General features: G+C 39.9%; 1 protein-coding gene across 3 annotated transcripts in view; it reads right to left on the bottom strand.

Moving 5' to 3' along the window:
• The window catches only part of LOC134536939 (ecdysone receptor), a 556968-nt gene that overhangs the window by 279784 nt on the left and 249223 nt on the right, over window positions 1–27961 (bottom strand). For all 3 annotated transcript variants that reach the window (XM_063377044.1, XM_063377045.1, XM_063377046.1), the window contains exon 4: window positions 8695–8742. The gene's annotated coding sequence lies outside the window, so the exon portion shown is untranslated. The remainder of the gene's footprint in view (window positions 1–8694; window positions 8743–27961) is intronic.

Below are 27961 nucleotides of genomic sequence, written 5' to 3'. Positions count from 1 at the left end.
CACAAAACGGAGTTTTCTTCTGAGTCAGTTAAGTTAAAAATCAGGGGTGCCCACAAGGGGGGGGGGGGTAACGACGCAGACTGCGTCATTAAAATTTCAGGGGGGGGGGGGGGTGGTCAAAAGACGAGAAAATATATATATCATTTACATACTTATAGCTTCTAATGTGAAAATACGTTTCTGGTGCTTTGATAATTGAAAGGGATCTTGTATATCAAATTGGCAACCCCGCACTTTCCTCATCAAAAGCAGTTTGGCATCTGTCGGTTCAGGATGGTCCCTATCCCCGCTTCGACAATAAGTGCACACACGCATATGACCAAAATTATTATTATTAGAAAATTAGTTTTAATTAATGCAAAATGTGACAAAGATAATACTAAAAAAGTATAATATTATAAAATCATTGAGAAAATGGCACAATAAATTTCGGGGGGGGGGGGGGGCATCATTAGGTTAGGGGGGGGGGCGGTGAGTCATAGTGTTTGGGGGGTGGGCACCTCTGTAAAAATAAATATATTTTAACTGTTTTAGATAATATTGTTAATTGCATTACTTCTATTAGCTTGTAGGTAGTCTTATTTTGGTATTTATTTGTCTTGTGCACTTATTTAGGTAGTGGTAGGAGGTTTTACCAACACGACCAATCGGAGCAAATGCCGTAAATACCCGACGGGATCAAAAAGACTGATTACGCGGACATAAGCTTTCTAAACTAATTGAACGGCATCGCCAGCGACCCTTGCATCGCTGGAAGCCGGTCTGGGAATCACAGCGGGCAAACCGGCTCTAAATTATGGCCTGTAACTTTACAGGACTTGTTTCTCGCTGGAAATAAGGACACTAAACTGGTTGCGTGGCGCTGGATTAAAATCAAGTATTTTAATTTTTTTTTATTTTTAAACCTGCAACTTAAGCCTTCCGTTCTACATCACACACACACATATATATATAAATCTCAATAATATTACCATGTGTGTAAACAGTACAAAAAAAATTGTGAGCCGAGTCTTTGTCTAAACATCTAACCTCGGTAAAGAGCAAATTCACGTGTTCTCACGTTGTTCGTGTTGCAAACAAACTTGTAATACGAAACTCGGAGATTAAATTTGAAGTAGAATTCTTTTCAAATAATGCAGAACGTCATAAACACATTGATCAATAAAATATTCACTTAAAAAGTACATACCAAAATTGGTAGGATGCGAATCACACTTAATGCCTTCGCCGCTGGAATTCGCTGCCTGAATCATAATTTTTGCTTTCTACCATCATGCACAGATAGCAGCACGAAACAGAAAATTTACTGAAATTTTTAACTACTACAAAAAGCAAAAAATAAATTAATGATATCTAAACCCCGGCTTTGGGCTTGATTTCTACAAGGATTTTAATTAAAATATTGCCGATATTGTTAACTCATTAACCAGTTAATTCTATAAAGTTATCGCACGCGTCAGAAGTTATATTTCTACGGAATAACTAAAATATTAACCCGAAACATTTGAATCCACATATAATAACACCAAGTATATGTTTGTAAATTTTTTTCTGCTTACACGACTGAAATAAGTTTGTAAATATATACTTCAAAAAAACCTTAACCTTACTGGGCTGATTAAACATTATTATATAATGTTATTATGTTATTAAAAAAGTTTTTAAAAAATCGGAGACGATATTTGAACTACGTCTTTTCAGGTTAGCAAGCGCGCTTTCTGCCTTTATGCTACCGAACCAAATTGACATATTTCAAGGAATATACATATTACAATAATTGTAATGCCAGTTTTCTTACTTTTTTAATTTGAGATTACTTTTACTATGACAATTTTAGTTTACCAAATATATTCCGGGGTTGTTTCGCTATCATAAAGTTTAATTTGGCACACTAATACGTTTGGTATGTACCCTAATGTTTATGAAAATGACTATATATGGGTTTATGTTTGTACACGTGGGTCCGCCATATTTGTGTCAAATTTCCGTTCATCGATGTATGTTGCATTTTCACGAAGTTACTCCAAGCAAATGCCGTATCCCGAGAGCTAAGATGTTTTCACATCAAAAATTATCAAACAATAGATTCACACTATCTATAGGTATAGGAGAATAAACATAAACTATTCTTATCTGTTTAGCTACTGCTACCTTGTATATTACGCTTCAAGATAACTACAGAAGTAGGCCTAACCTATGAGAAAATAAAATAAATCTAAAAACAAATTATGTCGGCTTCAACAGCATAAATGTAAAGGTGTTTATATATATATATATATATATATATATATATATATATATATATATATATATATACTTTTTGGAAACCACGTTATTTAGATTCTGGATGTATGTTTTCGATTCCTAGACGTCGCACATCTCGTCATCCAACTGAGAAATATCAATGTGTTTCGCAGACAAAACAATTATATAAAAACTTCATTCCGAAAGTATCATTATTGCAATGTTTACAATTTTAAAGTTCAGTCGTTCAATAAATAAAACTTTAAAACAAATTAATCAATATTTGCTAGAGTGAATTTAGTACTGCGTGCTAATTTTAGGCCATCGGAAGTAACTTAAGGAGAACGTTTTCAAGAAACCAAATTTGCGCGGTTCATTGATGTTCTCTGTATTCTTCAGTTAGGGAAAGTGTGTGGTGGAGTAAGCACACTTTTGGAGGATGTTTTAACACGAGTGGAGAATAAAAAAAGAGAGAGAGAGTGTAAACCTGACGTGTCTGTCCAGGTTCACAGTATTAAAGGATGCGCATTATTTTCGTGTCCCGCGGCACAGCTGCCAGAGAACACGTAGCGGCACAACGGAGAAGTAGCGAGTCCTTGCAAGTCACGACATGCATGATCTGTCTCAAGGACTACCTAAACGCCCCCCTCCTCCTTCACAGTTTTTTTTTTTTTTTTTTTAATTTTGGCTTCCAATCGATTCATAATGTTTTATTTTTCCTTCTGTTCAAGATATTTTTGGGGAGTTGGTGCGCCGTGGCCTAAAAAAGAAGCCACGCTCGAGTGACACTGCACGCCCTCTGCCACGGAGCAGCGATGCGCGACCTAGGGTACGCGAGGGGAAATTTTTTTTTTGACGTGACTACGTCTAATAAATCAATGAACGCCGGCTGCACGCACGAAAAAGTGTCCCGTAACGCACATTGTCCCGTTACGCTGTGTCCCGTTACGCTCAATGTACGCTTGCGCCGCATCTAACTCTCTTCCACTCGATTGGAACAAACCATCGATTCAACCTTTTTCGAGGCACATTAAACTTGAAACACTCCCATTCGTTTCCTACTTTTTCCTATCATCGTCCTATCCTTAACAGAATAACACAGATTGGAAGAAGTTAAATAAGTATGCAATCATTTCATCAATGTATTGTTTTGACGTTGTCACGTTAAACTATCGTCCGTACACCGACTTTACAGACAACCATTTTTTTTATTTATAAAACACCAAAAATATTAACGGACATTTGTAAGAAAAGAAAAAATCCCCACTGAATTTGATTCGACCTTTGAGATCACAATTAATTTTTTATTAAAAATACTTTCATGTTTATTCTTTTTTTTAAAAAGTGAAATAGTTTAAAATTTCAATTGACGAGAGTTCTGTATACGCTACTCCTCCATTTTCAAGCTCATATTCTAGACGTAAATTTGTCCCCGCGTAGCAAGACTTAAATTTCTGTACCTCGGTGGTAAAGAACTCTGTGTCCCGTTTTTTTTATTTTAAAAAATTCGGCACCGTGCCCATTATTTACATTTCTCGCACTCGTACCATTATAACTGCAGTTAAATGTATGTATAAAAAGGCCAACAACATGATTTCCCATGAAAACATTAAACCGTATTCTTGTAAAAAAATATTGTTTTTTCTGATAATGAAGTTTAAGAATAATGTGTTAAAATTTCATAAATTAATTCCTAACACTAGTGAAGAAACCTGAAAATAAATAAAGTTGAAACAAATCGAAAACTTGCTCTCCTGATAGGTTACAATTTTGTACAAGGTGTCTTATACTTTCGGGGTATAAATTTATTTTGTAGGTTTTGAGTGATGTTGGGTAAATAATTGAGGGGAAAAAAATACGTGAAAGAATCTTTCAGTACTGACCAGAGATGTGTAACATGTGACCTCGGTAACGAGCAAATTTCTTGTTTTTAGATGTTGCAAATACACTTATAATACGAACATCGGACACTTAATTTAACGTAGGATTCTTTATAATAATTCTGAGCGTGATAAATATAAACGCAAATAGTGTTTTCAACGAAATTTCTGGACGCGAATCACACGTAGTCTCCGAACCCGCCGCTAGAACTCGCTGCCGGAGCAGGTACGTCGACTATAGAATCATTCGAAACGGCTCCGATAGAAGTCAAAAAAGACTTGACAAAATTCTAAACCGCCGGCTTTGGACCTGATATTCTACAAATATTTTTATTAAAAATACTGCCCGCCTTATTAAAATTCATTAAACAGTTAGTACTATAAAGTTTCCTTACTTTGGTTCGTGCCATCCGCCACAGATGGCAGCACCGTGGTTAAACATTTCCGTTCCACATGCGACTTACGTTCCATTCACGAAATTACTCCTACCAAATGCCGTATACCCAAGAGCTAAGATGTTAAAAATTAAAAAAAAAAAAAAAAAAAAAAGAGGCAAACAATAATCGACCGAAAAGTTCCCGTTCGGAAAATTACGAGATCCGAAACGCAAAATAATGCAAAAAAAAACAAAAAAAACATTACCAAGTATACCCAAACCAGTTGGAACAAATCCTACGGGGCAAGGAAGAATCTCCCGACGCACGCCATCTTTCTGACCGGAGGCGTTGCGTACCGAAACGTGACTCCTCGTGCAAAAAAAGAAAAAAAAAAAGGGAAAGAAAAAAATTGGCTGGGAACTTCGCGGACGGCCAACGGCGGGAACGTAGAGGCAGTTACCGCGCAAGTCTACCCCCCTTCCCCCCCCCCTCTTACTCCACCAGGCCGTTCACGCAGAGGCCGTGTACGGCGCTAATGCATGGTAAGTGTATTCCGACAGGCGGGGGGCCGGCGTCCCAGTGGCCGTGAGAACTGCTCTCGGCGCATGCGCACACACGCACTGGTGGTCCCTGACGCGGCGCGCGGCACAGAGGATGAGGAGACCAAGGGCGTATCCTGCTCACAACGGAAATGGAAATGGAAGGGGAAATGTTTCTCGGGATACAGCCTCTTTCATGGAGGAGGAGAGTTCACGGTGTCATAATAATAATAATATACAAAGCGATAACAAATATTTTTTGACGTGACAACGTCTAATAAATAGATGAACGCCGGCTGTACGCACGAAAAAGTGTCCCGTTACACAACATTGTCCCGTTACCCTGTTTCCCGTTACGCTCATTGTACGCTTGCGCCGCATCTATCTCTCTTCCACTCGATTGGAACCATCGATTTGACCTTTTCGAGGCACATTAAACTTGAAACACTCCCATTCGTTTCCTAATTTTCCTATCATCGTCCTATCCTTAACAGAATAACACAGATTGGAAGAAGTTAAATAGCAAACATGTATAAAAGTTATAGTTAAAATAATCTCTTCGTTAAAGTAATAAACATATTTGAATTAAAGAGTGCAAATAAAAGTAAATATATCAATTAAATTGTAGATTTCATTTCACTCTTTCTTTGTATCCATAAAAATAGTGATAAATCAATAAAAATGATTCAATTTTATTTATAAAAGTATGCAATCATTTCATCAATGTTTTGTCATGACGTAACGTTAAACTAACGTCCGTAAACCGACTTTACAGACAACCAATTTTTTTGTACTTTTACAAAAGATTCATTTGGAAATCAGCTTCCAAGCGATGGCTTTAATCGCTGCACACGACACGTGCGAACTTCTCCCGGCATGGCTAATCCCCAGCACGATTAGGCGTACAGGCTTTCGGCGTGAGACGCACCTAGGTACCTCCCTGACCCTGACTTCTCTTGCAAAAATACTCCATTTTGGTTACATTAAAAAAAAACTGCACTGTTGTTAGCGTATCGCGAGGCGACAAAGCGGCCGCATTATGAGAACATCTGTTTAGTTATCACGGTTGGGTTTCTCTTTTTTGTCGCTGCGTTATCCAAGGTTGTTGCTTGTCTGTATCCACTGTTCTTGTAGCGACTCTCACGTCGTTGTCAGCCCACTGTGATCGTCTTCTCAGTGATATTTTACTGACTTCGACGGAATTCTCTGCGCTGTCAATGCATTCAACATCTCACATCAGCTGATTATGGCTTGTTTTCTGTGTGTTAGTGTATTTGCAGCGGCGAACGCAATTAAATCTGTATTTTCAGCCAGAAACCTTCTCACCTTGTAAGGCCCTTGGTAGGGGGGGGGGGAGAGAAGTTTCACATTTATTTTCTCGATCAAGGAGGGCAAGACAAATGAACGACACAAAACTAAGTCGCCATTGCAAAAACCCATGAGCACTCCGTGATTTGATGTACGACTTGGCAACAGCCTCTCGCGCACGCTTTAAACTACAAGAAACAGTGTCCAAAACTTTCTTTAACCCCTCACCGTCGAGCGCAGAGTCCAGCGGCGGCAAACCCCATTGGTGGAGCAGAGGGTGAGAAAGCTCCCTGCCCAGGAAAGGAATAAAAGGAGGGAATCCTGTAGCATGGGGGTGAGGCAGAATTAAGCCCTACATTTTTCTGTTTTCTGTCCGCTCTTAATTAAGGGTTCCTCTATGACATACAGTGCGAACTAGCAATGGTGCATGTCCATAAAGAAAAATGTTATAAATAAATTTTCCCCATGCAACGAATCATTCAAAGAATGTACGCGATTTCTAAAGGCGCGATAACATATACAATGTTCCATGACATTACAAGCGCACCAAACGTACGGCAGCCAACAATGTTCACAGATTTTTTTTTAAATTGACATATTATAGAGAATTATTTTAAATCTAAATTTATCGTACATTGGAGAGGGGGAAAAATATCACTACACGCGAACACATTTCAAAGTTTTCACAGACAAATCTAGAAAACAAAACCTCTGAAGACACACGAATAATAACAGTATTACTAATTCACAAGTCTAACAATCTTTCGAGAAAAAATAAATATACCTATATACTGACGCACATTTCAGTAACGTCCCACTCACGACGCGATGGCAATAGAAACTTATTTTTATGACCGGAGAAGTCTGTCGCACCCGCGAATTTCGTCACGCTGACGTCACGGACGTGTCGATCGGGATTGAGTAATATGTAAATGTCGGTCCGGCGCCAGGTTCAAGGTTGTTAACAAGATGGTGGATCAAAAATGGCCGCCGTGACGTCGTAATGTCAGAAGTAATAAGTATATTCCTCGGTAAGTAATAGTGGTGGGGGGTCAGTCTGATTAAGGACATCAATGACGAAGGACCTGTCACCACTATTTTTTTTTTGCAAGTTTATCCATTGGGAATCGGACCGAGAACTTAAATAGATTAATTAAATTTTGGAAATAAATAATATTTTATTAATTTTTTTTGGAATGTTTTGGTTAAAGTTTAAAGATTCTCAAGTTAACTGTCAAGGTCAAGGACATGACCTATGACGGGGGTTCTGAGTAAAATGGCTCCTTTCTGAGAAAAGTTTCTCCCCTCTGACAAATTTGGCCTCTCTGAATTTTTTGAGGAAAAACATGGGAAAAGTTCGAGGCAGTTTTTCCCTCGAAATAGGGAACTATTTAGTCATTTTGGGGATTTTTAAGTCATTTTTAAGGAAATTTGACACCAATATGGCTGCCGTGGCGTCACAATTCAAGATGGCGGACCGACTCGTCTCCTTAACCTTGAACGTGGCGCCGGATCGACATTTGTATACTACTTGATTCGTAGAAAAAAATTAGTCGATCCGCGTCGCGCTGTAGTGCTATAGTGATTTCGGCATTAAATCCGAGGCCACACAGAAAGCTTCGCTATGTTTCGCTATGTTGGCGATGTTCGCTATGTTAGCGTGTTCGCTATGTTAGCTGCGTCATGTGGCCAGACAGTATAGCCTAGTTCGGTATGTCGGAGAGACGTGCCGTGGGATTCGAGTGATAATTCCGACGATGAAAATATACTGCTGGCTCTCACAGAATTTAAATGTAAAAAGAAATTTGGGTTCATGAATTTAATATAAAAACAAAAGAATTTGAGAAATTTCGTAATTTGACGAAGCAGTCGCCTGTGAGGACGAAACGAAATTTAGAGAATATTTCAGGATAAATTCAACTCAGTTTGACAGCATACCCTTGGAATAAAATCCCAGGCATTGTCCAGCATATCCTGCCTTCTATATTCTTCCATCGATTTATTCCATAAACATGGATATTTTCATAATCTTTCAGTTAACTTTTCCCTTCGACTTGACTATTTAAAGCACAAAACTGAGAGAAATCAAACTTCATAAAAAAAAAGCAAACGCAGAAGTACAGCACAATTCCGCCCGAAAATATATATATATATATTTTTATCTGCGCATGCGCGAACGAAGTCAGCGACGTTTTATAAAAAAAAATAGCCGAGAACCAAACACCTGGCGACGTCGCCAACATAGCGAGCGAACATAGCGAACATAGAGAACATAGCGAACATAGCGAGCATAGCACCCTGAATGACCGTAACTTAATTCTGCCGCGGGCATAGTGCTCTACTCACCAGCACATTCGGAACAGAGGCCAACTCCTTTCCCATCATCGGTCTCACCTGCAACAGAGAAAGAAAAGTAGTTTAATGATAACGAAGTTGTCACTGGAAGCGGAGCAAAAAGCACTGGCTGTCCAAAATAAAAGTAGCAATAAAAATAGCGAGTTGCCCCTAGCGCATGAAACCATACAATTGAGTCAGGGGATGGATACATCAGTAACAAAGACAATGCAAAAAAAAAAAAAAAAGCTGTCCTCTTTAAAGAGTGCACGGTAAAAGACAGTAGCAAAATATTAAAACAAACGTGCACAGTAATGGCCTACGTTTGAAATGTTATGTTTTGAACAGACACATGCCTTCTAGCTGTTTGCGTTTTCAAGCGTATTTTTAGAACTTCACTCAGTACTTTCGTATTTGTACTTGTATTTATTTTGTACACTGAGCTGAATACATTTAACTACTGAAAAACTGTGCTGTTTGAAATGAATGGTCACTTTCCAATCCTAATCATTAATATCATTGTAGTTCTGTTCTATTATTTATTGTCTTAGCTCGTTCATTATTTTTGTTGTGCCCTTTATGTTAGATATTGCTTTGTGTTACTGTTTATATCGTTTTCCCCTCCCCCTTTTTAATGATCTCTACAAGACGTTTTGCGTCTACTTTGGTAGCTATTTTACTAATTTGTTTACTGTAATTTTGTCATTTTTTGTGTAAGTTTTTCCTGCCATTTATATGTTGATATATTCATTGCCAGAATTTCTAGTTAATTACTAATTACTTTATGTGGGTATTGTGTTAACTGTTGTTAAGTATTTTTTTAACTTACTTTAATCAATGTATAAAGTAATTTAAAATTTGTAACATTAATTTACTTAAAAATTTAATACAGTGTATATTAACTTAACCTTTCGAAATTCAAATCACTTGTTAAATATCCGGCTGACATCGCATTAATGTTTGGGGTGCAAATACCACCTAATTTAACTTCAGGTGATTGGGCACCACAGACATATCTCAACAGCTTCGAGTCCGTCACGGAACCGACACGAGACTGCTCGGTTGAGTTATTACGAGCCACTTAACGAGTGAAGATTAAGTGAAACCAGAGACCCCGAGCTGGCACAAATGAGTTAGGAACAGGTTTGGCCGGCCTTCGTCGCGTCGCTGAGAAGACAGATCGCTGCAACTAACTCCCCGTCGGTCTATAATTTCAAGATTGTTGCAGAATTTCAAGGGGAGCAAGACTGCAAGAGAGATAGCTCCCGGAGATAAAAACAAATTGAGTGCCAGGTCCGGTGCTTGAGGCATCTAAAGTGGCGTGAAAGTTTTTAAGCGAACGCTGGGATGACCTCTGTTTAAAGGTTCTTCAAGTTTTTAACTCTTAGGCCAGGTTTATAAACTACTCGAGGGTCGCGACACACAACCAACGCAAGAAAACTGCTGGTCGTTCATAAAGCAAGAAAGACGCAAGAAGTCACTAACCCTACAACTTGAAATTGTAAAACACTAAAAAAATAAAAAAAATAAAAAATAAAAAAAAAAATTCTTCCCTTGGTTTTTTTTTAATTATTCATATTTATCGCGAAAACATATAAAATGTCGATAATTTGATTCAAAAGGGTTATTTTCATTTCATTATGCGAAAACGTGATGTATTTAATAAAATAACTACACCGGTGCAGAATATGCAAAAAATCGATTGTGTCTATAAAAAGGTTTTCGGCACACTTCACTTCAAATATGGAAGTTGAAAACGCAAGTCGAAACGCAAGAAGCTGAATTTGGTCGATGCTGGCGTTGCGTTCTTGCGCCGCGCGTAGTTTGTAAACGGGTATTTGAAAACGTTTATTGTTAAGCTTTTTACACATCGCATTTATTGCATTCTTGCGTTTCTTGCGGTGTCTGTAAACGCCATTTTGGTAATTCATTTTTCTTGTAATCACTATTAGGTGAGGGCTATTATTGTAAATATATCACTATAGTTCTCTTGGAGCTTATGTTTCGTCTTGAATTTTTCAAACAGATAAGTATTTAATACACATTGTTAAGAGTTTACTACAGGCGAAGCCACCAGGCAGGCCAACGGCCAGGCTTGCCAACCAGCTGGCGGGGCGCGGTCCATTATCTCTACAAGCCCGATCCGATTAGCAAAGGCGCCTCGCCACCCCCTCCCCCCGCTCGCCTCTTCCTCCAGCACTTTCTCATTCAGCCCGAAAAAACTCTCTGCGGCCGTTGAGGGTTCGGCACGTTATCAGAGTCCCCGCCGGCGTGAAGTGGCGTAACTAGAACGCCACTGTTCTGGGAGCTTCGGGTGCCACGTCGACCATGATGCCGCGACTCTTCGTAGGGGGGACTGAGGGGTACATGAAAACGGCGACGCCAGCCTCCGAGGCAGTTGAAGTGAGGAGGGCGAGTGTGACCACTTGGCGAGCGAACGCGAACGACGAGCGACGGGCTTCTTGCGCGGAGACTGGTGCATCTGGGACTGTGCTGTGTGCGACGGACGAGTGAGTAGTGCAAGGCAGTTTGCTGGGACAGAGGTAGGAGGTAAGGGACGAGCAGTGGAAAGAGCCACTGTCGAGCAGAGCTCCAGTGGGGAGAGTGAACTGTGGACTTAATGAAAGCGTGATTAAATTGTGGACAGACATTTGATGAATTGTAATTTAATTAAATATGTAAATATTAGTTAATAAATAAAACTGTATTTAATAAACTGGTATATTCTTTTCGAACTTGTTATCCCCTTCGTAACAATATTATTTAATAGCGTCAAAATCCATTCAAAAGTTCAGTATTATGATCACTAGAGCGAACTTTTTACAGCTATACAGTAAAAGTTTAGTCAATATCTGATGAGAAAATTTGTGTCCTAGCAACAAAAATGAAAGGCGGCAATCGGAATAGATTTACAGGAAAATCCCTTTATTAACAGCAATGACAATAAATTGAGATAATTAACTGGGTGTCTGAGACCAAGCTAGACCTTTACAAGCGATATATGCAATCTACATGAAATAAAATGTCCGTTGCATGCTTTTTACATGATTAGTCCTCGCAGTAAAATTATGAACTTCTTTGATGACAAAAAAAAGAACATAAACGTTTACATAACTAAACCTTCCAATTCGAAAGCCAATGCAACCCAGACTTTTTCATGACATTATTATTATTATTATTTATCTCCAATAAATTACCGCAGTATTAATTAGGAGTCGTCGAATATGGAGTTGGAATAACTCATAACAGCACTGCTCCATATATAGTCTCACGCCATGAATAAAAGGAGCTTTAATATTAGACTCTTACTCACCATTTCATATTTATACATTTCCTTATAAGGAGAAAAAAATTCCTTCGATAAAGAAAGATTAACAAATCACCTTACAATCTCAGAATCGCTTAGCTGTGAATTTTTTTTTTGCTGCTATTACAACGACTACAGTGCTTAAAAATTAACCATTGTAGGCAAGGTACCTTAAAATTTTGTGGAATTTGGTTAGGTGTCTACTTCACAGTGACGATTTTGTTTTACCGCTGCGAACTGCTAAGCTGGCCGTTAATACCTAATCTTTACAGTGCCTTATGATCAGCTACGCGGCAGAAGAGCCGTTAATACTTAATCTTTACAGTGCCTTATGATCAGCTACGCGGCAGAAGAGCCGTTAATACCTAATCTTTACAGTGCCTTCTGATCAGCTACGCGGCAGAAGAGCCGTTGATACCTAATCTTTACAGTGCCTTATGATCAGCTACGCGGCAGAAGAGCCGTTAATACCTAATCTTTACAGTGCCTTATGATCAGCTACGCGACAGAAGAGCCGTTAATACCTTATCTTTACAGTGTCTTACGATCAACTACGTGGAAGAAAAATCACGCTCGGCAACACGCCGACACCTCGTCCGGCCGAAACTTTGGGAGCAGGGCATGCGGTTACCAACGCCGCGTCTAATGATCACGTGGTATCCGACCATGAATAACAAGAGCAGGAGCCCACGGCGGTTATATTTCATAGCGCGCCGACGCTTGCCGCGATCAGATAGAGAGAGAGAGATAGAGAGAGATATATAGAGAGAGATAGTGAGAGAGCTCGGGCGCCAAAAGAAGGGAAAATAAAGTAAGAAAGCGGCAGCGGGATATCGCGCTATTTCAGGGTAGGGAAAGAAGGAAAAAATAAACGAAAACGTACCTGATATTATTGAGACCAAGAGTACGAAATTGCCAATACGTAATGCCGAAATGTATTATTTATTGGTGTTTATGTCACCATCTAAATGGGGCTTGTAATTTCCAGAACACGTACGGGCCAACAAATCTCCTCCAAACTGATAAAAAAAAAATATTGGTAAGTAGTCCACATAACAATTAGCCATACAATAACGGTATGAATATTTTAGCACTGGAGAAAGAGACGGAGTTTGAGAGAGCAAGAGAACGGGAGAGAGAGAGAGAGAGAGAGAGAGAGAGAAAAAAAAGAGAAAGAGAAAAACGAAGACAGAGCGAGTGAGAGAGGAAAAGAAAAAGGACGACGGAAGGAAATATAAACTGTAAACAAAGTAAAGTAGCAACAATATTAATATGTTGCATGATGTGGAAAAGAGGGTTGAAAGATGGGAGCAATTTTTGTTTTTGGTAATATTGTAGTCACTGTCCACCTTAACTGGAAGATCAATGACATAATCGAGCGAATTGGCTAAATACTTATAAAAAAATAACGAAAAGCATTCCAAAGGACATGGGTTCGAATCATGATTTTTGGTTTCTCCACGGTTTCCCAGAAATCGGTCAAGGTCAAGATCAAGGTTAAGGTGGGCTGTTTCCTTATATTAAACCACGACAGACTCCTTTACCGCTATCCTTAAAATGTGTGCTGTGTGCTTCCGTATATTTTTCATTTATTTAATACAAGCTGAAATGCCCGACGGTGTCTAGGGTAGGCATCCAAGTAAAATGCAGTGGCTTGTAAAGTTTTATTAGTATTCGTCCAAGGTTCGATCTAGGGCACAGCAACTAGAAGAAAACTAACTGGCTCAGCACATATCGTACCACCATGCTTTTGAAACCGCCCTCAGCACAGCGCGGGTTCGAATCCTGATTGCAACACCCTATTCACACACACCCCAGGGTCACCAAACATCACCATTAAAACCTAATATCTATTTTTTACAACCAGAGGCGGTGGGCGGGGAATACGCCTGGAACTCTTCCAGGGCCGGCAGTTCGATTCCCGGGTCTGGCAGTCGGACCTCGAGGCCCGCAATGGCTGTGGTGACGGTGTACAGTCGCAGCTCGCCCTGCGGCCTGTGTTGCCTGATCGAGCAAACAAGTCTGAGCCCCCCTCCCCCTCTTCCCCTAATTGCTGAGTGTACACCCCCCATGTTTCCAACAAACTTCTGACCGCTGGCCTTAACTCTGAGGTCCGGTCGTTCCGGCGAAAATGAAGCGGGTAACCTCGGCTTGTCCCGCCGAGCGAACGCCGCACTTGGTTGGTGAACGTTACTACAATTGAGCGGCGATCTCTAGTGTTCGTCCTTCGGGGAACTCGCCGGGACTGGAGGAGGAGGAAGAGGAGAAAGAGGAATAAAAGGAGGAGGTGGAGGAGGAGGAGGAGGAGGAGGAGGAGGAGGAGGAGGAGGAGAAGGAGGAGGAAGAGGCGGCGACGGCTTTTGATATCCGAGGGTCAACATCTCCGCACTCTCGCTTGCCGCTCGGCCTTCGCAGCCCAGGACACGCCAATGTTGCCCAGACGTGCCGGGATTCCGGCACTCATGCCGGTATTCCGGTACGCATGCCTGTATTCCGGTACGCGTGCCTGTATTCCGGTACGCGTGCCTGTGTTCCGGTACGCATGCCGGTATTCAGGTACGCATGCCGGTATTCCGGTACGCGCACCAATCCTCTCGGCTCTGTTGGTAGATCTCTCGCGATGCCACGCTAGGATAGTTAATAGTACTCTGTGTGTCGATTTTTTCCTTCAAAGATTTCCAGGGAGTAATTAATAGCGATAATTGTAAACTAGACTTTATCTTCCTCATTGAGTAGCATTTCGAACTGGTTTTAGCTAGGGATGTGAAATACGAAGGAAGAAATATTAGAAGAAAATTTTTAGGATGAATCTACTACATTCAAAAAATCAAACAGTGTATACTCTGAAGTTTATTGGTATATTTGTGTCCCCCCCTCCCCCCCCCCCTCTTCGTACCGATCCAGTAACTGATTCCCAAGATATTTTACTTTTAATACGTTATTGGATATGGATTGACTCCGGGAACTTAGTTCGTAGAACGAACATTTCAAAGGGTTAAACGTTATTCTATTTTTGACCCATGAGCACCTAGAATTAGATTCTACTGGTAGATACAAGTCACTGTTTGTAATTCTAATTTGATAATCATGCCCAAGGAAGTTTCACTTTAAAAAAAAGTACTAGGTCTGCTGTTAAACGAGCTATAACACTAAAATAATACTTAAAAAAATTGGTTGTCTGCAAAGTCGGTTTACGGACGATAGTTTGACGTGACGTCATAACAAAACATTGATGAAATGATTGCATACTTTTATGAAAAAAATTGAATCATTTTTATTGAATAATCACTATTCTGTATGGATACAAAGGAGTGAAATGAAATCTACAATTTAATTGATCAATTTACTTTTATTTGCACTCATTAATTCAAATATGTTTATTACTTTAACGAAGCAATTATTTTAACTATAACTTTTATACATGTTTGCTATTTAACTTCTTCCAATCTGTGTTATTCTGTTAAGGATAGGACGATGATAGGAAAAGTATGAAACGAATGGGAGTGTTTCAAGTCAAATCGATGGTTGTTCCAATCGAGTGGAAGAGATATAGATGCGGCGCAAGCGTAAAATGAGCGTAACGGGACACAGCGTAACGGGACACTTTTTCTTGCGTGCAGCCGGCGTTCATCGATTTATTAGACGTTGTCACGTCATAAAAGTACCAGACGTGGTGCGACGGTAACAGCGGTGCGAGACCCTGTGCCCGGCATCTCTACCCGCGGCGCTGCCATCTGTCGTCGGCGTCGCTAACTACGTGGCGCGGACGAGCGTGGAGAACGTCAATTCGCTGCGTCGCGTCCCCACGGGCACGCGCGGTGGTGGTGGTGGTACGCCTGGTCGCCTGCTAGCCCAGGAAACAAAGGTTTCAACCTGTGAAAAATTTGTCCAAAGCTGAATTTTTGCACAGTGATAGAGTCGACTATGCTTAATAACATACCGAAAGTTTACCGCTGTAGACCTTGTGCGTATCACTGAAAATTTGCAGTTAAGTCCTAGATGACAGCGACTTGCAGCAGTTCATTAAAATGCTTCCCATTTTCGCACTTTTTACCGTAGACTCTCGATAGCTATATGAAAATAATCTTAAAGCACTACTACTCACATTTGTATTGAATAAAGTTCTAAAAGTTAATATTAAAGGTAATAAACAAAATATTAAATTAATGAAATAAGTTTTTTTACATCAGTCAAGGCAATAAAAAGACAGTTCACTTAAAAATAAAGGGTCTTACACAAATATTTCTTTAACAAAAGTTGTTGTATAGTTCTTAAGCTTTACAGGGACATATCTCTCAAAAGTCTAGCTTAATTTATAGGATCACTAGAGACTCCCGAGCTTATCAATGTCGTCTACGCACTGCGACAGAGCCACAGCCGCAAGCGCTGTGGCCACTCTCACTCCCACGAAATCGAAGATTTTTAATCTTTGTAAAATTTGCACCTAACTGAAATTTAAAACAGTGGTAACATTCAAGTTTTCTAGCAACATTTGAAATGTTTACCTCCGCAAACCTTGCGCGGAACACCGAAAACGAGAAGTTAAGTCCTAAATAATACTTTATTGACCACTCAACAATATGGCACTATAACGTAATTACTATAGTATACTTTCAGAATAGCAAACCAAAACTTACTCAAAACATTATTCTCAATGATTAAATTTAAAAATCTTTCACTACGTTTTACTAAATATGATATTTATTCAACAATATTAGAAGAGAGGTGTTCTGAAAAAAAGGGTACAAAAAAAATACGTATTACAAAAACACGTAGAGCCCGATGTGAAAACATTAAATGAAAGCAGTTGCAAAGTTCTTAAACTTTAAATTAGTTTATTTGTTGAGAGCTTGGTACAATGTGTCTGACCGCTAAAGCGATCCGAGCCGCGTAGTGTATACTACTGCGAGGTTGTCGAAGTAGGCTCGGGTCGGGACGAATTTCGCCGTAAAGAAACAAAAGTTTTTAATACATGGAAAATTATCCCAAAGAAGAAACTTTGTACAGTTGTAGAATGAACGTTTCTTGGTAACATATCAAAAGTTTACCGATGCAAACCTTGTGCGTCACGCCAAAAACGAGCAGTTAAGCCCAAAATGTCAATTTTTTGCAACGATCCACAATAATGGATATTGCAAATGCAGTTTATGGAGTAGACTGACAGTATGGAACCCAAAATAATCTAGAAACATTGCCCTATCTAAGGATAGTGATAAAAAATACAAAATTTAAACATCTTTCTATAAAATAGACAATTTAAATCATTAAAGTTAACGAATTCACTTTCATTCAATTTTTAGAAAATATAAATACATTTTACATAATCTTAAAGAGCCCAAAATGGAAATCGCTTAGAGTAAAAGTTGTTGCATATTTATTCATCTTTAAATTGGTATATTTTTTAAGTGTCTCATACAATAAGTCTGACCGCTGAAGTGATCCGAGCCGCGTAGTATATACTACTGCGATGTTGTCGAAGTAGGCTCGGGTCGGGACGAATTTCGCTGTAAAGAAACAAAGGTTTTTAATACATGGAAAATTATCCCAAAGAAGAAACTTTGTACAGTTGTAGAATGAACGTTTCTTGGTAACATATCAAAAGTTTACCGATGCAAACCTTGTGCGTCACGCCAAAAACGAGCAGTTAAGTCCAAAATGTCAATTTTTTGCAACGATCCACAATAATGGATATTGCAAATGCAGTTTATGGAGTAGACTGACAGTATTGAACCCAAAATAATCTAGAACCATTGCCCTATCTGAGGATAGTGATAAAAAGTACAAAATTTAAACATCTTTCTATAAAATAGACAATTTAAATAATTAAAGTTAACGAATTCACTTTCATTCAATTTTTAGGAAATATAAATACATTTTACATAATCTTAAAGAGCCCAAAATGGAAATCGCTTAGAGTAAACGTTGTTGAATATTTATTCATCTTTAAATTGGTATATTTTTTAAGTGTCTCATACAATTAGTCTGACCGCTGAAGCGATCCGAGCCGCGTAGTGTATACTACTGCGATGTTGTCGAAGTAGGCTCGGGTCGGGACGAATTTCGCTGTTAAGAAACAAAGGTTTTTAATACATGGAAAATTATCCTAAAGAAGAAACTTTGAACAGTTGTAGAATGAACGTTTCTTAGTAACATATCAAAAGTTTACCGATGCAAACCTTGTGCGTCACGCCAAAAACGAGCAGTTAAGCCCAAAATGTCAATTTTTTGCAACGATCCACAATAATGGATATTGCAATTGCAGTTTATGGAGTAGACTGACAGTATGGAACCCAAAATAATCTAGAAACTTTTCCCTATCTGAGGATAGTAATAAAAAGTACACAGTTTTAACATCTTTGTATAAAATAGACAATTTAAATCATTAAAGTTGAGAAATTCATTTTCATTCAATTTTACGGAAAAGTTAATACATCTTACATAAATATAAAGAGCCCTACGTGAAAATCGCTTTCAATAAACGTTGTTGCTTATTTATTCTTCTTTAAATGGGTATATTTGTTAAGGGTCTCATACAATTTGTTTGACCCCTGAAGCTATCCGAGCCGTGTAGTGTGTACTACTGTGAGGTTGCCGAAGTCGGCTTGGGGGCGGGACGAATTTCGCTGTCAAGAAACATGGAAAATTATCCCAAAGCAGAAACTTTGTACAGTTGTAGAATAAACGTTTCTTAGTAACATTTCAAAAGTTTACCGATGATCCCTTGTGATCACACCAATAACGAGCAGTTAAGTCCTAAATGATAATTTCCCAAACGATCCACAAAATTGTGTTTTGTAAATAATTTAATAACTCTATAAATACTTTTTTTAAGTAGGCTCCCAGTATACAGCAAACTTCGTTTGTCCTCAAACGCCATACTACTACGGTAATAGGAATATGAAATCACTACAGACAAGATTTTGTTCCGTTTACTATGGTGAAACCAGAGCTAATCGAGGAATGACCGAACGTCCCGGAAAGTTGTGATATTTGACGATATTGCGCGAGTAGCACACCCGTACGTGACTACAGAGAATGGATAGTTTCCTTAACCGTTAGGATTTCTGGTACAAACACCCTCTCACAGGTAAGGTCATAAAATACGGTCAATCTCTTGCAAAAACATCCACCACCGCTCTTTGCCACTAGCAATCCAACGACGTCAGCTAGGCGCAGCACTCAAATACATTAACTTATTTAAAAAAAAAAAACTAAATATGTAATGCTACCTATACGTTTTACAACACAACTCGTGTTTTATTTATTTTCTGGAAAAAAAAAACTATTATTATAGGAATTATGTTGTAAAAGTGAAAAAAAAAAACTCAGAGTACATTTACGATGTATCGTTTTATTCAATTTCTATGTAGTAAACTGATTTTAAATAAGTAAATATATAATTTTTCATTTTGTCGAATACAGGCTACATTAAAATTTTGCATTCTTCTGATCGAAAATAAAACGATGTATCAGAAATAAAATAAAAAATTTGTTGCTAAAAAATAATTTTTAATAATAAAATTTTTGAAACATAATAAATCCATGCAGATATAAAACCAGAGGTCCTCTAGAGTTTTCATTTACAAGTTCCAAGCAGAAATCGTTTATTGTTAATTTTATTGTATTAAAAAACATTCATATAAGAAAAAAATGCATATCTCATTACATGTAACATACACCCTCTCTTATGAATTAGCTATGTTTTAAGTAATCCCTAAATAAGACCCAGTTGAATGAGTGTCGCAGTACGCAGTGTGTCGCAATGCCGCGCTGGAACGGCGCGGCGGTGGCCGTGAGAGATCAGTACGGCCGCATACACTGCAACGCTCGGGCCGCTTTAATAAGCTAACTAATTACGTTAGACTCTTTATAAATATACTGTCTTAAAGCTAAAGGTATAACCAAAAACATTTATTTGGACATTTTTCGCATTCGACTCTTCAAATTGGTGTAAATAGTATTTTTATCTGAGTGGCAAAGATAAAAAATAATATGTCATGAATTAATCGCTTAATATCACATCTTTAATATTAACAATTTATGCTTTTTACAGCATTAATGGCTGTATTAGAGTCTCAAGATTATTTTAGTAGTTTTATGGGCAGTCTAAATTAAAAACTGTACAAATGGGTAGCATTTTAATGGACTGATGTAAGTCGCTGTCATCTAGGACTTAAATGCAAATTTTCGGTGATACGCACAAGGTCTACAGCGGTAAACTTTCGGTATGTTATTAAGCATAGTCAAATCTATAACTGTGCAAAAATTCAGCTTTGGACAAATTTTTCACAGGTTTGTGCCTTTTTAAGTCTTGGTTTCCTGGGGGCTGGCAAACATCACCGCTCTCCGCGCCATTTACACTCCAGCCAAGTGCACCGGCGGCGACTGTGTGCGTCGCAACACCCACTTCACAACCGTGAACCGTGACAAAAGATCTGAAATACGTTCAAATTGTAACTATATTGTTAATTGTTTATAAATGGTACTTCACAACCGTGAACCGTGACAAAAGATCTGAAATACGTTCAAATTGTAACTATCGTTAATTGTTTATAAATGGTTATGCATAGAGACCCGAAAAATTCGCGGATTCAATTCGCGATATCCTAAAATTGAAATAGTTATACACCAATGCTGCTTCTGCCATTGGCTCACAACTCATCTTCAGGACTCTGGGCCAATAAGAAACACGTAACCAAATCTGTAACGAATCACAGATTACCACGTTGGGACGTCTCACACGAAAGCAGCCAATGAGAGGGTGACATTTTCCCGAGTATACATTGAGCTGTGGAGTTCATCCTAGCGGTCATTGAACCCGCGAATTTTTCCGGGCCCTAGTTATTAATCACTGAATTGAATGCTGAGGCTCTGGAGGCTTTAATATATGTAATGTTTTAAGGGGGCCGTCTGTTATTGAGGCGGGATGATAAGCGCGACGCTCGCTGGTGCTTCTAGCGCGGTGTCGCCTCTAAGCGCAAGGCTCTGAACTGGCGCGCAGCAGTCTTCTCGTCGTCACAGGAAAACTCTGAAATCTGAGCGGTGACCGTAACATTACACGGCGCAGAAACGAAGATAAAGGTGTAATGCAAGGCCCTTAAGTGCTTTCCAAAATCTGTACAGGTTGTTTTACGCCTAAAAATTACTCTGAAAACACGCGTTTTAGTCATTTTAACTCTACTAAAAATACAGTTAAAAAAACTTAATCCGAAATCAAAAGTACTTCTCGGCTCTCAGCGAATCCTTAAATGCTTTTCAAAAGCAGGCCCCACTCGGATATTTTGGGTAGTTTTGAAATCGCGTTGTTTTTCCTGAAGCTCTGCGCACCGTGTGTGTGCCTGGACAGACGGCGCCCCTTAAGGGGCCCGCCTCGTCAGGGGTGTATGTGTGTTAGTGAGGCGGGATGATAAGCGCGACGCTCGCTGGTGATTCTAGCGCGGTATCACCTCTAAGCGCAAGGCTCTAAATTGACGCGTAGTCTTCTCGTATTCACAGGATAACTGTGAAATTTGAGCGGTGACCACAACATTATATGGCCGATAAATGAAGATAAAGGTGTAATGTAAGCCCCTTAAGTGCTTTTAATAATCTGTACTGGTTATTTTACGCCTAAAAATTACTCTGAAAACATGCGTTTTAGCCATTTTAACTCTTCTAGAAATACAGTTAAAAAACATGATACAAAATTAAAAGTACTTTTCGGGCCTCAGCGAACTCTTAAATGCTTTTCGTAAACAGGCCCCACTCGGATATCTTGAGTAGTTTTGAAATCGCGTTGTTTTTCCTGAAGCTCTGCGCACCGTCTGTGTGACCAGGTAGGCGGAGCCCTTAAGGCTAATTTATATTTAAACCGTAGGATGAAATGATAGCATTTAATCGCGTTGTTTCAGTTGTATTATTTTTCGTAATACTGTTTTTTTTATTTGTTACATAAGTAGGGGCAGGCATTTTTCGCGAAAAGATCTGAACACTTACTAGACTGCAACAAGGTACACCCGCACCTGTGGTTTCTTCCTTGTGATTGGCGGCCGTCTAGCGAGAGAAGTCGTTGCCTTGTTTGACCGGGCCACTCAGGACGCCTTTACTTCCGCGATGGTTTTGTTACAATCGATACGGGCCTGGGAGAAACTCGCCCAATCACGAAACACTGACGACGCTACAGTGTTTTAACTTTAATCTAGTCTCAAAATCTTTTCGCGAAATCTGCATGCCCCTATAACATAAGTCATTAATTAATAATACGAGGCTTGTAAATAAGGTAGTGGCAACGTAACCCAGAAAGTCGCAGAACATCGGACATGCGCCAATAGAATATCGGAACAGTGAGGGGGCGCTGTTGTCGATGTCTAGAGTACATATATACAACCGTCGATCAAGTAGAAGGGGTATTTGCTGCGTGGCGTTGACGTGGACAGTTTCGTGTCTACCGCTCTAAGGCATGTTCACAAAAAAAGTGATCAACGGTCGTGGATTAAAATGGAAGTTGCCCGCGGAAAAAAAAAATGGATCGCAATGTCATCTAGGATTGCCTGAATCCTGTGGCGATAATTCAATAACATATAGCATGGTTGCATCACGACGGGTCAAATCGTTTCCGTGCTGGTCGGACTGTGAACCTGCAGATCTGCACCGCACAAGTATAGGCCATCCATTCCTCGACATCGCATTGACATCGTGAGTGGTCTCCTTCCCACAGAGCGTCGAATGGACTGTCCGGGAAAATATCCGCTGAAGTTGGGGCTCGCACATCAAACGGCGTGTGGCACACACTGAAGGAAAGACTTAACATGCGGAAAATTGCTCCCCGCTGGATTCCACGCCGACTCACAGACGTGCAGACATGGCGCCGGTGTGCTCTGGCCGGTGGCCACATAGACATATGCCGCAATGACGGAGGCGCATTTCTGCAGTGCGTCGTCACCATTGGCGAGATGTGGGCTCGAGCCTGAATTAAAGCGTCACCCAGTTTCGCCACGTCCACAGAGGTTTCGTCAGGAACCCAGTCGGGTGAAAGTAATTCTGATTTTTGGCATACGACCACTAGGGTGCCATTCTTACGCATGGAGAAACTGCCAAACGTAATCTACTATTGTCGAAATCTACAGCCCCATCTGCGCCCGGCTATACGTAGGGACCGGAAAAATTCGCGGGTTCAATGATCTCTAGGATGAACTTTATAGTTCTACGTATACTCCGTCAAATGTCACCCTCTCACTGGCTGCTGTCTTGTGAAGGTGTCCCAACGTAGCGGCCTGTGAGTCGATACAGCTTCGGTTGAGTGTATCTCACCGGCCCAGAGTCGTTCAAGGTGAGTTGTGAGCCAATAGCGGAGGCACCACTGAGATATAACTATTTGAAATTCAGGCTGTCGTGAAATGAATCCGCGAATTTTTCCGGTCTCTAGCTATACGGCAGAAACGTCCACGTTTTTTTGCGGGACAATCTCCCTATCGTGTTGAACGGACAACGCTCGTTGTCACGTTGCACAAGCTGTGAATTATCTTTTGCGACGGTGGTCTTGGGGGAGGTGTTGGAATATCCTTCGCACTCTCCTGACACGTGTCCTTGTGACTTCGACCTCTCTCCTAGGTTGAAAGAACCCCTTCGAGACATCCAATTTCCTGACGGAAGGAATGTAATGTTCGTTTGCTTTTTTTCCAGATATGTTGCCATTATATTATTTACAACCCTCGTATCTCTCTCCCCCCCCCCCCCTGAAACACCCTAAATTACTCAGGTTTCTATTATTTTGAGAAAACAGACTCATTGATTCATGACAGATATTTTAAAAATGAAGAGTTCAACGACAAAAGTAAACCCACTAGCATTTAGATAAAAACTGTAAACCACACTGTTTCATGCTCTTATTTTCCCTAAGACTCGAAATATGAATTGAATTATTAGTAGCGACCGGAAAAATTCGCGGGTTCAATGACCTTTAGGATGAACTTTATAGTTCTACGTACACTCGGTCAAATGTCACCCTCTCATTGGCTGCTGTCTTGTGGAGGTGTCCCAACGTGGCGGCCTGTGATTCGCTACAGCTTCGGTTGAGTGTTCCTCACTGGTCCAGAGTCGTCCAGATGAGTTGTGAGCCAATAGCAGAGACAGCACTGAGGTATAACTATTTGAATTTCAGGCTTGTCGTGAAATGAATCCGCGAATTTTTCCGGGCTCTAATTATTAGTTTACTGAAGAAACTAAATATACACTGATTAATTTGTTAAAAACATTTTTTTTTTAGATAAATGACGATACTTAAATTTATGACATTATTTAAAATCACGAGTAAAAAATACCAAATTATATTAGCAAAATTATTTACGATACTACCCCCCTCCTCCCCTTAGTTCGAATATTATAAAATAATAAGTAAAATCGTCATGAACTCTGGCTGCCCCGCCGGCAACTAGAGAGAAGGAGCTCTTCGCGTGCTGTAATCACGTGACATGCCGAGAGACCTGGCCTCGTTGAGGCCGGCTCGACTGATGCTCGCTTTCCGTGGATTCCAGAGGAATCATGGTACGCAGCAGGGGAAATTTATGGTACACAGCGGGGATAAAGGGAATGAGTTACGGTACGCAGCATGAAATTATGGTGAGACAAATTGGAGGGGGGGGGGGTAAACAATTATCGTACGGAGGGTAGAGGGTAGGAAGAGGGGGGGGGGATCCTGGAATCACAACAGCGCGACGGCGGCGACGAAAACATTTTACAACCAATCACGTTCGACACATCATCTGTGACGACAGAGCGTCAGAAATGGCGGACGCGACATACTTCCCGATTTTATTTATTTATTTATTTGACTTTTATCTGGCGCAGTTAAGGCGTGTACTCCTTACCTTACAATGAATCATGGGACATAAACAACGGAGAAGTTATGTCTAGGAATAAAACACAAAATTATATCCTACTAACAAATTACAGATTACATCACTTACTGGTGAATCATATAGCCATTTAACATCAAAGTTAATTACTACCATAAATCATATAAAATATTGTAGGTACTAAATACAAATATATTAAAATATAATTAAATATTAACCTACAAAAATTAAACTTGTTTTAAATAAAAAAATTATGTTAAATTCATGTTGTGATACTGTCATTCTCACACACACTCTCCCGCTCATTCATTCTGTATTCCCTTGGTTACGTGACTGTGAATTTAGAGAGCCATTTGTTTTCCATAAGATTAATAATATCTTCTATTTCCACCATGTCGCTGGCACGGAGTCAACGAAATGTCACAATTTGGTTTTCGAAAGATAATTAAAGAAGTGCATTGGTGATTTATTATTATAGTATTTGAAAGGTATTTTTTACAAAATGTATTTGTAAATTAAATTAAATGATTTACGCACAGTTATGTTTACAACTGAATGTTAAATTTAAACCAAACAAATTACTCTCAAACAAACCTGCAAGGATTGGTGGATGTCGTATGTTTGGTGCATATGTTACAGCAAGATCACTTAGATGGAAGTCGTGTGGGTAAAAAAAAAATGTATGTTCACAATAACGCGTAAAAATGTGCACAGCACTAACCATAAAAAAATAAAAAAGTACAGCAATGGCCATACATTACTCGATCCAAATGGTACATACAGCACAGGCCATAAAAATTGAATATTCGATTGTCTTTTTACATGATGTAAAAAATATATACTTGGATGAAACATTAATTAAAATATAAAATTATTTGCTAATTTTCGGGCGTAATACTCAGTATTATCTCGAAAAACGTTATTTATAGAGACCTGAAAAATTCGCGGGTTCATTACGGGCTATGCTAAAATTCAAATAATCATACCTTAGTGCTGCTTCTGCCATTGGTCCACTGTTAATCTGGAGGACTGAGGGCCAATTAGAGACCCTCACTCATAGAAGTGTCGAATCACAGGCCACCCAGTCGTGACGACTCACAAGTCAGCAGCCAATGAACAGTTGGTATTTGCCCGAGTGTGTAAAGGATATTGGAGTCCATCCTAAATGTCATTGAACCCGCGAATTTTTCCGGTCTCTAGTTATTTCATATGTTTACAAAAAATAACCAAAGAAAAGTGTTGCACAAAGTTACAATATCTTTCTTGTAGCATTACAATTTTTTTTTTGGCAACTGGTTTCCAAAGGAACCTTTTGTAAAAGTACTGAAAAAATTCGCGGTTTCGACGACCTTCAAGGTAGACTACACAGTCCTCTGTACACTCGGGCAAATAACTCCAGTTCATTGGCTGCTGACTTGCCAAGTAATCCCAACTGGTTTTCCTGTGATTCGGCACTTCTTTGGTTGAGGATTTCTCATTGGCACAGAGTCGCCCAGATGAACCAAACCGCTAGGGAGGAGCATGTGCCTATTTTTTTTTTTTTTCCGCAAAAAAAGATTTCGAGAGTGGTTAAAACACTGCAGAATCGTTTGTGTTTTGTGTTTAGTAAAGTTTCTGTTCAGCGTTACGTCAACCGCTGGTACACGAAAAGGAGTAATTCTTCGGTGTGGAAGCAAACGTGTTCCGAATGGCCCGGTCAAATAAGGTAATGGCTTTTCTTGCAGACGGTCGCCAGTCTCAAGAAAGTAACACCGCTGGCGTCGGCAGACCTTATCGCTGTCTGATGAACGGTTTCTTTTTTTTTAAAAAAAAAAGCTAAAAATACACGGCCCTACCAACCGCAGCTTAAAGATGTATGTATTTTAATTTTTAGCTTATCGCGAAATGAATCCGAGAATTCATTCGGTCTCCAGCTATAGCCATAAGTCATCCAGTTGAAGTAGGCGTTACCCCCCATCTCTCGAGCGAACTCCAGATGGCAAAATCGCGACTGCTCCGCGGGAGACTATAAAACATTGCGGTCGGCTTTCCTCGTTAGTCACGCCGTCTGCGTGAGAAAGGAATATTAATGCGCGCTTGCGGTTAAACGCTTGTAAGTCAGGCAAATTTCCACGCTCACGTCCAATTTCGCCCGCGAGGTAATGATGCATTTTCACGTCGGGAATTAAAAAAGTAATATAAGTAATAATTCTGGCATATGTTGTACTATCTCGTTATTTTTTTTAAATAGAACAAAAACTGGCGACGATGATTAGTACTTAGGCAGAAAACTGTATAGATTAAGGGTATTGCCTACTTGCTGTGAAAATTATGGTAGAAACTTTACAGTATACTTCGACCGGGTGATATGCACCAACCATGAACTGAATAAAAACTTCAACATGTAGTCCATGTCAAGAAACTTGAAAAAAAAAAATTTTGACGGATCTCAGAAGTGGTCTCGATGGTCTAGATTATCAGGGTCCGTAAAAGAAACATTATCACGGCCGGGAATTCCAAGACACAAAAATAAGGGTTTAGGTGTTGAATATGTTACACCTGTGCCCTAACCGTATTCCTGGTGCACCGATATGACACGGCCAGTCCCCCTTTATTTTAAGGGAACGGATTTCGGTGTCCTATCCGTTGCCGATCTGTTGCCCGAATTCCGCGCATGCGCAGAGCTCACTTTTTCCGTTGATTTCGTCCAGATGGCGGACCTGCGTCCGGCTCCGTTAACTCGTACATAGTCCCTTGTCGTTGCTCTTTAAGTTCCCCTCCTGAGCTTTTACATTTTCGCTATGATCAAAGGGGTCGTTACCAGCACGCCGAAATACCACAACGCCGAACGTACAATAACGCCGAATACCATAACGTCGAATGCCAAATTGACCGCAACGCCGACAGCTAGAAAACTGCTGTGTACCACAACGCCGAAATACAGTAATGCCGAAAAATGTTGCTGCGGGGAGGGGGGGGGGGGGCCACAAGAGCAAAATGAAAAAAAAAAAACAAATGAATTAATTTGTGTGCTAACCTTACCTACCCTAACCTTTGTGGCAGTCCTACAATGACATTTTTCGGGGTTAATGTATTTCGGCGTTGTGGTAATTCGGCGTTGTGGTACACAGCATTTTTCTAGCTGTCGGCGTTGTGAACA

This window comes from Bacillus rossius, chromosome 11 (genome assembly GCF_032445375.1).
Source record: "Bacillus rossius redtenbacheri isolate Brsri chromosome 11, Brsri_v3, whole genome shotgun sequence".
Taxonomy (NCBI): domain Eukaryota; kingdom Metazoa; phylum Arthropoda; class Insecta; order Phasmatodea; family Bacillidae; genus Bacillus; species Bacillus rossius.
Note: the sequence above shows the minus strand (reverse complement) of the source record. Positions and strands in the feature narration are given on the sequence as shown.